Here is a 16169-nt window from a genome sequence, read left to right as displayed (position 1 = left end):
GAAGACACAGCTAGCTCATATCAAACGCAGAATAATGCCTGTAGTGCAACACTTGCATCCTCGGTTCTCATGCCAGATTTTGTTTCAACCGATGCCACTTCCCATCCTGAACACATGACATGGCTAACTGTAAAACTTCATCCCTTTGGGTCGCTTCCTGAATTTCTCTCAGCGACATGGGCAGTGGCTTCGACCTTTCCACCACTAACCGCACATACTCCTCAATGTCCTCTGCTTCGCCCTTTTCCTTTTCTGATGCAGGTCTGGCATGGCGTGATAAGTAATCAGCTGGGTTCTGGGTGCCCAGCCGATATACCACCGAGAATTGATATCCTTGTAGTTGTAAGATCCATTTCTCTATTCTTGGGGGCGGCTGAGATGCTGTCTTGTTGAACAATGGTATGAGGGGTTTATGATCAGTGTAGACAAGGAATGGATGACCATAGAGGTATAAGTGATAGTGGTGGCATCCTCAATTTACTGCTAAGGCCTCTTTTTCAATGTGGGAGTATCTTTGTTCAGTCATGGTCAACGCTCTACTGGCATACGCCACTGGTGCCCACTCACCATCCTTCCCTTTTTGGGACAACACAGCCCCCAGACCAACCGGGCTGGCATCTACTGACAGTTCCGTATCTCTTGCTGGGTCAAAATACACTAACGTGGTCTCTGAGGAGAGTGCTTGTTTTGTTGCCTGAAAAGCTGCCTCCTGTGTTTGACTCCATTCCCATGGGGTATTGGCCTTCGTGAGTTCTCTCAGCGGGGCTGTGAGAGAGGTGAGGTTTTGGATGAACCTCCCACAGTAAGTCACCATTCCCAAGAAGCTTCGAACACCAGTGACCGAGGTGGGGGCGGGCGCAGATTTTATATCTGCTACTTTCTCAGGGTCAGGTCGGACACCCCGTTCTGAAAAATGGTAGCCAAAGAATGCAATGTCCTGTCTCAGAAACTCACACTTTTCTCGGTGTAGAGTTAACCCATTGGCTTGTAGTCATTGGAAAACAGCCCAGAGTCTTTTTAGATGTGTCTCTATCGTGGGGGCATGCACCAGAATATCATCACTTACGTTGATCACTCCTTCTAGTCCGGCTAGTACCCCACGTATGGTGTCCTGGAACACTTCTGCCGCGCTGGCAATCCCGAAACTTAGGCGTTTGTATCGCCTCAGCCCTACATGTGTAGAGAACGTCGTTATTGCTCGAGACTCCGGGGCTAGCATGAGCTGATGATATCCTGCCCGCAGGTCCATTTTAGAAAACCATTTTGAAACCATTTCGAGCCACTGACCTCAGTTACAATGTCATCTACTGTGGGCGTGAGGTGGCGTTCCCTCCTGATGGCCACATTGGGAAGGCGCATGTCCACGCATATGCGCACCTCTCCTGGCTGTTTTGGTTTCTTGGTAATCACAATGGGTGACACCCAGGGTGTGGGTCCTTCCACTTTTTCGATGATGTCAGCTTCCTCCAATTTCCGGAGTTCGGCCTCCACCTGCGGTCGAAGGTGAAATGCTATCCATCGGTGTTTAAGGGCCACTGGCTCTATAGATTTGTCAATGTGCAGTCTCACTTGTCGGTCTTTCAGACAGCCAATCCCTCTGAACAGATCAGTGTATTCTTCCTGTAGGTTGTCCAGCGTTCCTAGGTGTATGCTGAACGCAAAAGTTACCAACTTTAACTCTTCCGCTGTGCGGCAGCTGAGTAGCATTCCCGTCCCTATTTTGGCGACGTATACTTTGGCTTGCACTGTGGCCTCTTTGTGACTGATATCTGTTATGAACACTCCTGCCAGTGGGAGCGGCGTGGTTGACCCAAAAGCGAATACTTGCACGGCTGTGCGGCGAAGTGGGGGTGGTTGTTGCAGTTGATTGAATACCGATTGAGCTAGAATGTTAATTGAGGCCCCCGAGTCGATCAGCGCTGTCACTTGGTGGCCTGCTACTTTTACTTTGCATTTCGGGACCCTTTTCCCTGTCCGACTGCCTGGTTCTGTGGCGTGTATTACATATACTGTCCCCTCTGGTTCATCATCATCATCCATGTCCGGAATTATGTCCGGTTGTTGAATGGTTTTCGCTGCATGACTCATTCTCTGTCTCTCTGTCTTAGATTTTGTTGCAGAACGACATACTTTCGCAAAGTGATTTAGATTTTGACAGTTTGTGCACTGTTTTCCTAGTGCCGGGCATTTTCCTTGATGTGGGAAGATCCCTCCACACATATAGCATTGTCGATGGTTGTTTGCTGACCTTGTTTTGTCTTTTCTTTTTGTTGTAGGACCTGAATTAATGGTATTTACCGGCTCTGTCTTGATGGCTTGCGTGAGTGCCGACTCCATGTGTGCTGCTCTCACTTTGGATAGTTCTTTTGATCCCCCCATTGTTAACATTTCAGCCATTGCCATGCCAGGGATTTGTAGAACGTGCTCCCTCAGTTTTGTAGAGTAACATCCTTGAATAAATTGGGCTCTTATTTCATCCTTGGGATCTTGCAGTGTGCATGTGCTGGCCAGTTCCCGTAGTCTTGCGTAAGAAGTGTCTACTGATTCCTCGGGTTGCTGTCTAGCTTGGCGCAGGAGAAAACGTTCGTAGTCTGGGTTCGCCATGGGTTCAAAATAGGCTGTGATTGCCCTTTTTAGAGTTCGGTAATTGAATGGGGGTCCCTCCTCCACTACTGTTTTGCTAATTCTATGTATCATTGCTCCCCCCATGTGCAGGAGCATCGGTCTCTGCCTATATGGGTCTAGCGCCATTGCTGCAAAATAGTTCTCTAGGCGCTCCACCCATGATTTCCACTTAGCCGCCTGAGCTGATGGAGGCCCTTCCATTACAAAAGGCTCTAATGCTGGGAACGTGGCCATGATACTGTATATCCGTTTGTTCCTTTTCTGCTCTTTATTATTCTTGATTTATTATATGTCTATGTTTTTTTTCTTTTTTTCTAGGGACTTGCTGGTTGTATGGATTGTGTCATGTATTGTGCTTTGATGGTATCCCTGCTCTCTTGTTACTTCTAGCAGGCCAAAAAAAGAAAACAGTATTGTCTGTGATTGCGATGTACACTCTGAGTGTGAGGCACAATTATTTTCGGCATGTGTCTAATGGGCTCCCTTTTCCTACAGGAGCGCAGTGCCGTAGGACTGGGGTTGTGCAGCCTGCTTCCCTTCTGAGCTCCCTTCCGTGGCAACCAGTCACACCCCTCTGTTCTCACCGTGTGGAGCGCTGCCGCGCTCGTGGTGCCGGTTACTTCCTGTTTTTTTTAGTCGGAGTGCGGGCACCACGTGTGTTCAGTGGCTCCGCCTCCGTTTTCCGACCAGCCGGTGCTGCTGCCGCTGTGTGAATGGGCTGGGAGATGTTTTACGGGGCCGCACCCTCGCGCGCGCCCTTCTGCTGAGTGTCGCCGAGTTCACACAGCTGACGCGGCTCTGTTTTTGAAGCTGCGATTCCACAGAGGGAAAACGGTGAGTTCTCTGCTCTCGTCGCCAGTTTGTTGTGCACCACAACGTGTGCACATTCACCTCATGGAGAGGTGTAGGGCCAAAAGGATCGGCGAAAGAAATGAAACACGTCCACACGTCTTGGATGCACTCAATGCCTGTTGGCGCCAAGCCAACCAGCAACTTTATTTCCCCCGAGTCCAGACGTCAGGACTCCACCACCTCGCTCTTAATACACAGGGTTACCGCTATTCTATTCACAGCGGTGTTTGTCATTACCCCCGAGCTACTGGTATGATCCAGTGCCAAACATAACAGATAGCAGGCCCCCTGCAGTCAGTTGAGGCCCAGGGAATAGGAGGTTCAGGATCAGTGGAATTGGAGGGTCAGGATCAGTCTGGCTGCTGCTGCACTGCTTGCAGGCCTTGCAGCCTTCTCTTAATCCTGACTGCGTGACAGCCGACGAACAGCGGCTTCAGTCACCCAGGCGGCGTTTTGCAGCAGAGCTTCAGCTGAAATGCTAACACCACTCTCTTAGGTTGTCCAGGAGGTGGCAGAGGGTGCCAATGGATACTGTTTTGGCACCAAGATGTTGTCAGATTGATGTGCAGCCGAACGAGCTCACCTAAATGGCAATATCTTCAGGGTGTGCAAGCCACGCCACTCCATGCTACACAACCTTAATCGCACTTGTGTCTTCCCCTCTTATATGACCTCCTAGTGGCAAGATGGTTCATAGCACCTCACCCACAGCCTTTAAATGACACACATCACATGGAACTTTATTGATTCAACGCCTCAGGCACATTATGGAATGCTGTTGATCTGTGCACCATGTGCACATAAGATACCACACTTATAGTAGAGCCATCTTGAAGAGGATCGGCATCTCATGCAACAGGACTTGGAAAAGTCTCACTCAACCTCCCAAAATCCCAGTGGATCTTCTTCCTCTTCCCCTCCGTTAGGCACCCCATTGAGGGTTATCATATGAGTTATTTTAGATTTGAAAGAGCATTACTTCAAACAGCATAGGTCTAGATACATTTCAAATATTCCGGTTAAGCAGCGTGGTCTACATAAATTACAACATGAAATGAAATGAAGATCATCTCCATCCAAGAGCACAAAAAAGTAATTTCCTTAGTGTGCTTTCTCTTCCTGAAGTTAACCTTAGTTAGAGTTTTCCACTGGAGTTCAGCGGTAGTTAAAAAATCAGGAGCAATCAAGTTTTGTGGCTGTTTTTTCATTCAGGCTAATTAGGCATGGAACGCTGGTCAAGTTTCAAAATGTGCTCTAGGTGTCGCATGCAGGAGGTGAATCAACAGGCTGACTGACATGGAAAGATACGACCACCTTTGGCAGAAAACGAGGATGCATAAATAGCACTACACTGTCCTTATTCTATGTGAATAGCGCTTTGAATGACAAAGCCTAAAGTTTGATAACGCTCACCAGGGAACGCAAGACATCCAAGGAAACCACTTGCCAGAAGTGGAATTGAAGAGGGCAAGAATGCTGCCTCTCAAAAGGTGTGCCTAGTAGTCTAATATGGACCACAGTGAGGTCTTACTTGGGGCTAGCACTGCATAGGGAGATGTCACTCTCATTAAAACACATTTCCATAAATTCCTTCAAGGTACGGTGTGAAAAAACAAACTGGTGTTGTCTATTTTGAAGGTATGCTGCAGTTGCAGCTAGATGAAACATATAGATGTATCCTACCCAGAACGAGGACCGTACATTTTAACTGTTTTTAAGATTTGGAGAAGAAGCACAAGAGAAACAGGAGGTGGAGAGCCATCTTGCAGCAGTTAGCATTCTAGTAGTGCCAGAGAGGGTTCATAAGCACTCTTACTGCGTGGGCATGCGCACCGGATGCACCCATTTGCATCTGGCCAGGAATAGCGGCCAACCATAATGCCTATTTACGGGCATATTCTGCCGAACAAGTATTTTAAAGCACCAAAGTGTATGGAGTAACCTGTTCGCTGAGTTCTAAATCAAGCCCTAAGTTGCCAATTGAGTCAATCGACGATGCTGATCTGTTGCTTAACTTAGTGCCAGGTAATTGGAGGAGTAGCTTTCCAATATTATTCTTTCATGTGGCGTGTTATTTATTAATCAATCACAGTAACTTGATTATTGTAGGAGATTTTAACTACTGGGCGGATGAACTTGAATTGAGCCATAAATGCCAGCGGTGAGGAAATGGGATGTACTATAATGTGTAGTTCTGAGAACTCACTATGTAATACACTTACCAACCCCTTTAAAAGCCTTAGGTGTAGTTTGTCAAACCTTCAGCTCTACTCTGGGTAAGTGCAGCTGTTGCAGAAAGGCTTACACAAAGGAACACGTATAAAGCATTTTAACAGCATCAAAACAATTGCAGAAGAAATCGACAAGGCACCATAAAAATCCAACACCAATAAAAAAAAGTAGTCTGTATTTTCAGACACCACAACAAAAAAGATCTGCCGGAGGGTTCCTGAGATATAGAATTTACAAGGTCTAGCAAATCAAAGCATTTCAATCAACTGCAAACAAGCATTGGCAAATTCAACGAATTTTAGTAAAAAGTTTAGACAAGATGTAGATCCACCTATTAGTAGCTGGAAAATCAAAAGACCATCTGCCCCTTGGTTTTCTAAGGATTTAATAGAAAGTAAATTGTGTGTAAGGTACCCGGAGCGGAAAAGGCATAGCAAAAACTAAGAAATTTGTAAAGTAAAATACAAGAAGGGTCTGACAAGCTATAACAAATTGATTACACAAGTGAAGATCACCTACTACTCTAAAAGGGTTTTGGAAGCCCAAAACCCCCAGAAAGAAACTTTTAAGATCATGCGCAGCCTCTCGTCTATGAACAGAATTAGTCAACCTACAAAGATTTCTCAAGAGCGCTACCATGATGTGAATAGGTTCTTTATTGAAAAGATAAGGTCAATTAAAGAGGCCATCATAATAGCCCTAAGACTGGGATTGAGAAGTTAGAAGAGAAGAAACAAGATCACATAAAGTTAGCCACCTTTACACCTCTATCTTTACAATGCCTCTCGGCCAAAATAAAATCGGGGTCCCCCCCAAGCATTATGCAGTTTGTAGTGCAGGCCACAAGTAAGGCCACTTCATGACCTATTAAATTCCTCTTTGAAGATGGGAATATTTCCTGATGATTTTTTAAAAAGTCATAATGCTACCTCTATTAAAAATATCTGGTGATGGCCTAAAGGGAGTAAAGAACTACTGCATCATCTCACTATTGCCTTACTGTGCCAGAATCCTTGAATCTCATGTTGCCCAGGAACTTAGTACACATTTGTAAAACTCTACGCAGCACAAGCAGGCTTTCGCCCCAAACATAACACTAAAACTGTGCTACTATCAGTCATTTATTAACGTAAGAAGGACTTGGACAAGGCCCATGTTTTGGCATTCGTCCTCCTTGTTCTGCAGCCGTTGACACGGGGACCATACTTTCCTGCTCCCCCATGCAACGGCTACAGGTATTTCTGAGATGGCACATAAACTAATGACCTCGTTTCTGAATAACAAAACTCAGGCAGTACACCTTTCCTCGTTTAGGGTGGTGGAGGTTAAAATTGACAGTGGGGTCTCACAAGGGCTCGCCCTCATGACTCATACATTCAACATTTACATACAAGCCCTGATAAAGGAACTGATTCATAGACGTGTCAGACATTTAATTATGCCGAAAACTCCCAGATTTTATCTTGATGGTCAAGCTACATCTCAGTCTTTATTTCAAGACATAGGCGGTCATTATGAACATGGCGATTTGGCCCGCCATGCCGGCGTTGGCGGGTGAAACCACCAGCCGGCATGGCGGGCCAAACCGCCACATAATGAACCAGATGAGGGCCGCCATCGGCAGCCCTCACTCACCGCCAGGCTTCCTCCGTCAGGCAGCCTGGCGGCGGGTGGAAACATTATCCGCCAGGGCAGCGGTGCTGCCCCTCGGATAATGCTTCCTCTGCCTCCAGCCTTTCCCTGGCGGGCAGGGGCCCTGGTGCAGTGCCCCGTCGCGCAGGTCACTGCCCGAATTTCGGGCATTGATCTGCGCGACAGGTGCAGCTGCATCCGCCGCACAGAGGCATTGGCGGCGGCTGTCAATGTTCTGGCCAGGCCTTCCTGTGGGCTGGCGGGCGGAAACATTCCGGACCACAGGAAGGTTGTTATGCGGCTGGAGGGGATCCGGGGACGCTGACGGTCAGTATTTTGTTCATAATGAGGGCCATAATGCGCTTTATCAGTAGTTGTCTAAACTTGTATACGGAGAAAACCCAAATAGTGTTTTCTAATGGCAGTTTTATGTCTTGGTCCAGTGGGACCATTACTGGCTCCAAAGCCAGCAGCAAAAAGTTTAGGAAGAGTACTTGACGCACAGCTTTCATTAAAACCGCAAATTAATGCTGTGGTCTCAAAATGTGTTTTTACTTTATGGACCAATTGGAAACAGCAACCGTTTGTATCTGCTGATGCAATGAGGACTATTATGGCAGCGATCATAAGTGTAACCTACCGCTGATGAACGCTGGCATAATAGTCCTCAATGCGACTATGCAAATAGCACTTATCTGGCCTCCCAAATTGCAACATTGCGAGACTACAAATGCTTGAGAATGTAATACTTAGGTTGGTGTTCAAAGCCCCTCACAGATCGCACACCCTACTGCTTCTGAAACAGCTTCATTGGTTACAATGGAGCAGCGTATTCAGTTTAAAATTTGTTGCTTAGTCTTCAAGGTCCTGCATGAGATGACCCCGGATTTCTCGACTAGTTGCATGACAAGACGTTCCCTGATGAAGGAACTCTGGGCCAGATGTAGCAAGCAGTTTTGCCCATTCTGTGTCCATGGGAAAATGTGTTCGTACATATGGCCCTCTGTTCCTACACAGTCAATCTTTTGGTGGTGGCGAGTTTTTGCAAGTCAAGGGTCGGATGTTGCATGTTCTCTGTGTTAGCTCCGACTCCCTGGAACTCTGTCCAACTGCATATCATTGAATTAAAAACTTTCAGGAACGCTTTAAAAACCTGGCTCTTTGTGAAAGCATATGAATTGGGCCCCTCATGTTGGCCTCACGTTCCAGTTGTTTTCATCTCTTTCTCAGGTACTGTTAGTGCCGTGATACTCCTGCATGAACAAGGGCTCTATAAATATTGGGTAATATAACATCTGCACCTGAGCCTTGATTTATGCTGCATAAACATCTTATCCTTAGAGAGACCTGCCTAGCGGTGCGCCAATGCGCTGTAGCTCAAACTTCAGTGTATTTTATTTTACGTACCAATATAACCTGTGCGGTAGTCCATTTTAAATGTGAATATTGAAGTACTTTTCTTTTCCAAGTAAAGCCCTGTGATGGGGAATCCATTATTGTGCTGCTGGGTGGTTAATGAGTTGTGGGCTTGCACACCCCCACATTACGTCCCTGAGAAGCTTGTGACCGCTCACCAGCGCTACCATCAAAAGTCAAGTGCAGAAGGGGTTTTTACTTGGCCCACTGTGGAAAGTCATAGTAGGAAGCAATGCAGGACATCATAGGCCAATGACTGCAGCCCCACGGTTGAGGCCAGTGGCTCCTGTTTACCCCACAGCCCTCCAAACGGGATCTGACATGTCCTTCAATATTAGGATGTGCTCGAATATTAAACTAGTCAATTAATATAGTCTCATTGATAGTCTAATTATTTTGTGTTGTTTGGAGACAAATATAGTTATGGCACCTGATAAGTCCACAGGTTGATGTCAACAAAATGACTCTGGCTGATATAAGCAGGTGACTTTAGGGTCTGATCTCCAGACAACAACAGTGGAAGCATTGAGAGCTCTTGGACACACAGGCAGTCTTCTGAATTGCACATTCATATCAGGTTTACCATTCCAATCCCCCAGGGTGAAGTTTTGCACAGTGTGCCAGAGGTAAAGCATCACTAGTGGTTCTTTGTGAGCATGTGCCTAACTGTGAGGACTACACCACCTGCAAGACACGGTAAAAAAAAAAAACTCAAGCCCCAGTATACAAGGAGCTGGTGGTTATGAAACCAGAATGGACATGCGACCATCTATCACTTCTGTAATCTAAATTATTCTTTCACACTGGCACTATCTTCCTTCCTCCTAGGCAGCCTTGTTGTGTAGCCATTTTAGTTATAGCTCCATGCACGTTATTTTAACACACTAGGCCGCTGTGCACTTTAACCTAGATATATTTTATTCAGCTTCGCATTATTACTATTACAATAACCATTTTTACGGTGTTGTTTTATTTTCTTTTATCTAACTGTTTCTGCCTAGGCCAGCACTCTGTTCTCAAACAATACATTCTTGTTCACTCTGTGCTTCATTCAAGGCTGCAGTTCGGTACATTGCCGGTGAACGTGGTAAAAGTTTAGTCTCCAACATTCGTGGAAAATACACATCCTTACGTAGGGGCATTTTCTCAGAACATTAGCTGTGTTATTATATAAACACTTCCTTGTCCCTTACACGTTAGAGGGAGATTCCAGCCAGGGAACCACAACTGTATGCTGATTGCTTTGCTACAGATGCTAACGCAGACCACAGGCCTTTGTTCAGGTATGAGGGTTGATGTCTTTCCAGGGGAACCTGAAAGGCAGAATTAGAGCTTAACATGCTGTGCTCAATTTATAACTTAGGTATGAGATAGTGTACCAGCCATAGTGCCAATATGATAGCGTTGTTTTTATGCTTCACTCTTCTCGTCACAATTTTAATACTGTCATGTTGTGTCGTTCTGGTTATTGCAGCTCACGTTTTGCTAACTAAGATGCAGTCATTTTATTAAACTCATTATTAAAACATATACTGCTTCTGATTGTCATTCATATATGAGACTGAAGTGTAAGTGAGAGAACCGTATGTGAACTGAGTGACCACGAATTCCCTGAGAAGCCTAATATGTCATGCGCTCGGCTGCCCAATCATCACTATCCTTTGGTAGAGATGAGCCACTGCTAGTTTTTATCAGAGCAAAACCCGGATTAGAGCGACAGGTGTCATCCGCCGTGGTTTAGACTCAGTCTCCCATACTGCAGACGATTCTGCTGCTCAAAATCCAGTAGTCTCATTAGGATAATGAGAGCCTTACGCGACATGGCGATGCCAACGTTTGGTCAGGCTCTAATTTTCGGCTCCTCCAGAGTATCTCTGTCTCATTTTATATAATGACACCTCAATACCATATGCGGAGACGTCCGTGGTACTGAGGACTTCCACCACAACTGTGTAGGTTATCCTACTGTAGCTGGAGGTTGTTCAATCTTGAACTTTAAAAGGAAATCCCTATTGGTGTGCCTTCCCTGAACTTATAGAATTTCGATAATGGCGAATCCACAGTAGATACAAATAGCGGTTAACATGAGACAACCTCTAACAGCACATTTATTAGCGAATGGCCTAACGGCCCAGGGGGGTGCAGTCACATTTGTGGTGGATGCCCATGCAGCTTATAGAACAGAACTTTTTTACTCTTGGGTCACATTTCCAGCAGTGGATGGAAATACAAACACATTTCACCAATATACACCTGCAAATGCGCCTGGACAATACAGAGCGTACGCAGATTTAGAAATACCTCTATCTTATCAAGAACATAATAATTGGCTTAATGGCGCCCTACCCCCACAACATTGCCAGTAAGGTTAGATCCTTTAAGTAATGATGGTCCTACGTGGCCATTATTGGCCACTTATAAACCACATCCTGCGGTTGCAAATTTAGCAGTAGCTGAGGTTCTTCGTTTACATATTGAACTAATAACGATATATAGACGATTAGTACAGTTTGTAATGCAAACATTAAATACAAACCCAGCTTGTGCTGCTCCAACACATCTACAGGCAGGAACACCAGGTATAAATCCTGCAACTGAACATTCGAATATGGGTAAACTCTGTTTTGGTTAGCACAAAAGATTAGTGCGCTGGAGGCAGTATTTCCCCATACGGACCTCAGGATAACATAGAATATTAACAATGTGCTTGCCTTATGGGATGGTCCCTACAGTAGATAACTGTAATACCTGGGGCACGGTGTTTGCCGCGCTCTATACAACCGCACATGGAACTCCGACACTTGCCAATTTACCGGAGGTGTTGAAACAAATTCAAGATGAATACGGGGCTGCCCCAGCCCTAGATTTAGGGATGCAATTGATGGGCAATTTTGCCACAGTCTCCTCGATCATTTTAAGTAGTCTTAAAGGGGAAGCGGTATGATCAGGAACGAGAGCTGCATAAAATAATAGCAGAGACCTATTCAAGTATTGGTCGAGATAGCCTAGGGGCCAGACCACAAAAAACACAATTTCAGGGTAAATCGAGTAAAGATTCCCCTAAGCAAGCACCTGAGGGTAATAAGAAACGCTGGGATAAAAAACAACAAACTCCTAAAAAAGAGAGGGGAGAATCTCCGAGAATGGAGACCCCGCAGAATAGATATAATCTCAGAAATAGAGATAATATAAAAACGCCTGATAGATATCAATATACTGACACACGCCAATCTTGTTCCTTTCAGGACTCATCGGAAAAATTTAATAAGAGAGGTGGGCGATTAGAGTACGTGAAACTGAGACAGGAATCACAACGCTCTTTGGAGGTTTCAGTTAAAAAGGAAGAGAAACCCGCCCAACAAAAAACGCAATTTAAAAAGAAAAAAGTGGCAGCAGTCTCGGTCCGACATGCCACTCAGGAGGAGGGTCCTCTTGAAGAACAAGACATGGGCTCTAGCACTGCTAGACAGCGCGGCAGAGGTCACAATAGTTCGCCGGAATCTTCTAGAGCATCTGGAGGTGAAAGCAACTGATGACTCTGTACAAGTAGAAACTGCGGACATGCGTGTCTCCACACCTGATAGCGTGTATAAAGTAACGCTACAGTTAGAAGGAGACATTGAATGCATAATAAAAGCAATCTTTTGGGATCGCGTAGTAAAAATATATGATGTTTTACTGGCTGAACAAGATTGGCCACCTGAATTTGTCCGTACCTGCCCATATGGAGAAGACATTATTAAACATTCATTCTCGCCCCTGGTTCGAGATGTGCTCGCCGAATCCTATTCTATTGAGTGGGCTTTAGCACAAGCACCTGCACTATATAGAAATCATGTAGGGTGGGATAAAGAATCCCCCTACCATGTAATTCCAATTAAAAGTGAACCTCAGCCCCAACTGCAGTATCCTATAAAACATGGAGCAAAAGCACCGGTGAGATAAATACTCACGCAATTAGAGTACCAGGGCGTAATTGAACCCTGTGTCTCGCCAATGAATAATCCATTATTCCCACTAGCTAAGCCAGATCATTCATATAGAATAGTCTTAGACTACAGACATTTAAACAGTCATACACGCACATATGCAATCCAAAACTTGCATAGCACAGCACTAATGAAAAACATAGTGCGTAAAAAATACAAAACAACACTGGATATTTCCAATGGGTTTTTCTGCCAGAATATAGCGCCTGAGAGTTGAGACTTAACAAGTTTCAGTGTACTAGGCTCCCAGAAGAAAATTCTGTTGTTTATCTCAGGGGTATAAGAACAGCCCAGGACTGTTTGCAGCTCGTGTTACTGCAATTTTGCATGAGATTGACCCTGAGGCATTGTCCTATGTAGATGATATCTACCTTACGGATGATGAACTGTTACAACATTTTAGTCAGCATTGTTGTCGGATTTGCTGAATTTGGCTACAAATTCAATTTTAAGAAAACAAAGATTGCCTTCCTCAGTGTCCTGTTCCTGGGATATGAGCTGTCAAGTGAAGGAAAGAGCCTAGCGCTACAATTCTTGGAGAAATGCGCACAGTTACAACCACCAAATACTATTAAAAAACTCCAATCACTATTGGGTTTTCTAAATTTTGGCAGAACTTACATTCCAGATTATGCTACACGCATAAAACCTTTATATGACTTAATACGTCCCGATTTCTCAAGCAAATTAACATAAACGTATTCTTCGAGAATTGCAAACAGACATGCTTGCAGCACAACACTTACACACGAGGGACAACAAAACACATTTGGTCATCAGAGTAATAGCTGGGGCCATAGGCTTCACCTATGTGACATTTAATGAAAGTGAGACAGTCCCGATTGCATATAAATCACACTTATATTCAGCAGCAGAACAGCGTTTTGCTCCCACTGAAAGAAATTCTCACTGCTGTGCAGATGGCTGTTATTAAAGAACGACCTCTTGCCCAAGGAAAGCGTATTATTGTCATTTCTCCGATCCCAGCCCTGGAGGCTGTTACAAAAGCTAGCATCCCTAACGCAAAAGCGTTACATCTGCGTTGGATACAATGGGCTACGACCCGACAGCCACTGATGTAGACTACATTTTTGATTCAAAGTTACAAACTCAAGAATTTTTACAATACGAAATAGAATACCCAGTTCCAGCAAATACATTGCCTATTGAACAATATCATCGAGTCATGTACACCGATGGCTCAGCGCAACCTGCAATTGGAACTAAACATCAATATTCTGCTGCTTGCGCAGTTGTAAGTGGCTACATGGAGGACAATAAGTTTTGTCCTCTACATACCTTTACGCAAACCCTAGGGGATTGCACAGCACAGTTGGCAGAATTAAAAGCTCTGCTGATGGCACTGGAACATGCGGATACTGCTCAGCTTACACTGATTGTTTGTGATTCATATTATTGTGTCCAGTCCTTTATTGAACATCTGCATTATTGGCACCAAAATGGGTTCAGAGAGTCTAAAGGCAACACAATTAAACACAGACTTCTGTGGTGGAAAGTAGCAGATCTGAAAGAGACGCTACCAAATGTCCACGTTGTACACACACTTGGACACCAGCGCGTTGGAATATACGTTTCTGGAAATACATTGGCTGATGAAGCCGCAAAGTCAGCAGTGGCAGTGGCCGCTGTAGCTGCAGTGACTCGTTCGAGTTCCAAACCAGAAGCCGACATATGGGCTGGTGTGACAGCTACGGCTGATGGTAAGCCCTATCCTAAAGGGTTTCCTAATAAATATTTTTACAAAATAGGAGATCGCCTGAACGCTGATGTTAAAATACCAGGTGCAGGGGTAAGGGACATTCCTAACAAAGATATAAGACCGGGCTTGATTAAAGCAGCACATGAGGGGGTGGCATCTGCCCATGCTGGTGTGGCGGCTACAATTTCGATCTTGCAGGCCCATTATTGGTGGCCAGGTCTCTACAAGGAGACCAAGCAGTATGTCCTTTGTTGTGACATCTGTCAACAAATCTAAGTTTCTAATGCCAAGGGCCCGCCGCAGACACCTCTCTTAATTTCAAACAAACCATTACAATGTGTGTACTTGCACCACTGTGGTCCCCTAACACCAGATAGTGCATACAAGTATATTTTAGTTGCTGTTGATTCATGCTCCTGATTTGTATGGGTGTGGCCACAACGCTCGGCTGACGCTCGGACTGTTATTAAAGATTTGCGAGTCTTTATCGGTACATATGCGGTTACAGCTTTCCATTTGAACCAGGGCCCTGCTTTTGCCTCAATGGCATTCAGGGACGCTTCGTTGGGGGTCCAACTCCAGTACTCATCTCCATTTCATCCTGAGGGAAATAGTGTTGTGGAGCGATTAAACTGTGATTTAAAGCAATCCTTAACAGCCAGAGTCTTAGGTACCGGTCATAGTTGGCATAACCACCTATATGGAGTTCAAAGAGCACTAAATAATCTGCTTAGAAGGTCCCTGTTTTTTTTTACTTCATATGAGTGCCTGTTCGGAACTCGAATGTATGTTCTGGATCTTGATGGTCCTGACATGGAGGCAGCAAAAACACCTTTTGACATAAATGAATGTTTCACTGTCTTACAGGAATTGCAACATTTCCGTGATGATAATTCTTCTATCAGTGCTGCCTCCACAGGAATCAAGGATGTGCCTGTAACATCTACCGGCTGGATTCCCAAAGTTGGGGATCTTGTACGTGAGAAAGTCACTGTAAAAAAATAATTTGGCCCTTCCTATCGAGCACCAGTCCCAGTATTAGGGATACACGGTATAAGAACTGTAATTCTACCACCGTTGGCAGGTGCCAAAGGAAATCGTTTTGTCTCCATCGACAATGTCAAACTACACCGTGTGTCCGATCCTACACAGTCGACCAAGGGGAACATCCAGTAGCTCCCGAATCCCTCTCACTACTGGCAAAGAAGTTCCTCTGCAAGTCGTTTACAGAAATACCAACACCGCTCAGAGCTCGGGGAGGGTGGAAGATGATCTTGCATTATTTCCACCAACATCAAGCAATTTGGAAATATTTGATCAAGTTAATTCAACTCCAACACAGACAGGTGGTGCGATCTATAATGTACCACCACAGGAAACACCAACTCCACCACTGACAACGGCTACGCCATTTGCACAAACTGCCTCTGGATATTTTGCCGATATCAACGATGACTTCTAAGACTCATTTGCCTCTGCGCAACTGACTTGTCAAGTGCACGGAAGCTAAAAAACTGGCTTAAAGAAACGTATTTTATTTTTCCTTGGAACTATCTATGGCTCTCTTTGACTATGTTAGCTTTTCTACTTTGGATTGGTTTTGTCATTACCTTTTTCTTACTAATATATGGTCACTTTCTTCCTGAGAAATCAACAGTTGAATTGGTGGAGGAGGTTTTAAAGCCACATTTTTCATCACATAA

At 44.9% G+C, this 16169-nt stretch overlaps 1 protein-coding gene across 1 annotated transcript in view; it reads right to left on the bottom strand.

Annotated features, from left to right (window-relative positions):
- Positions 1–16169, bottom strand: part of LOC138299144 (complement factor B-like) — a 212219-nt gene that overhangs the window by 117946 nt on the left and 78104 nt on the right. The window lies entirely within an intron of this gene.

Source organism: Pleurodeles waltl, chromosome 6 (assembly GCF_031143425.1).
Source record: "Pleurodeles waltl isolate 20211129_DDA chromosome 6, aPleWal1.hap1.20221129, whole genome shotgun sequence".
Lineage (NCBI taxonomy): Eukaryota > Metazoa > Chordata > Amphibia > Caudata > Salamandridae > Pleurodeles > Pleurodeles waltl.
The sequence above is the reverse complement of the archived record's forward strand: the minus strand, read 5'-3'. Positions and strand labels throughout refer to the sequence as shown.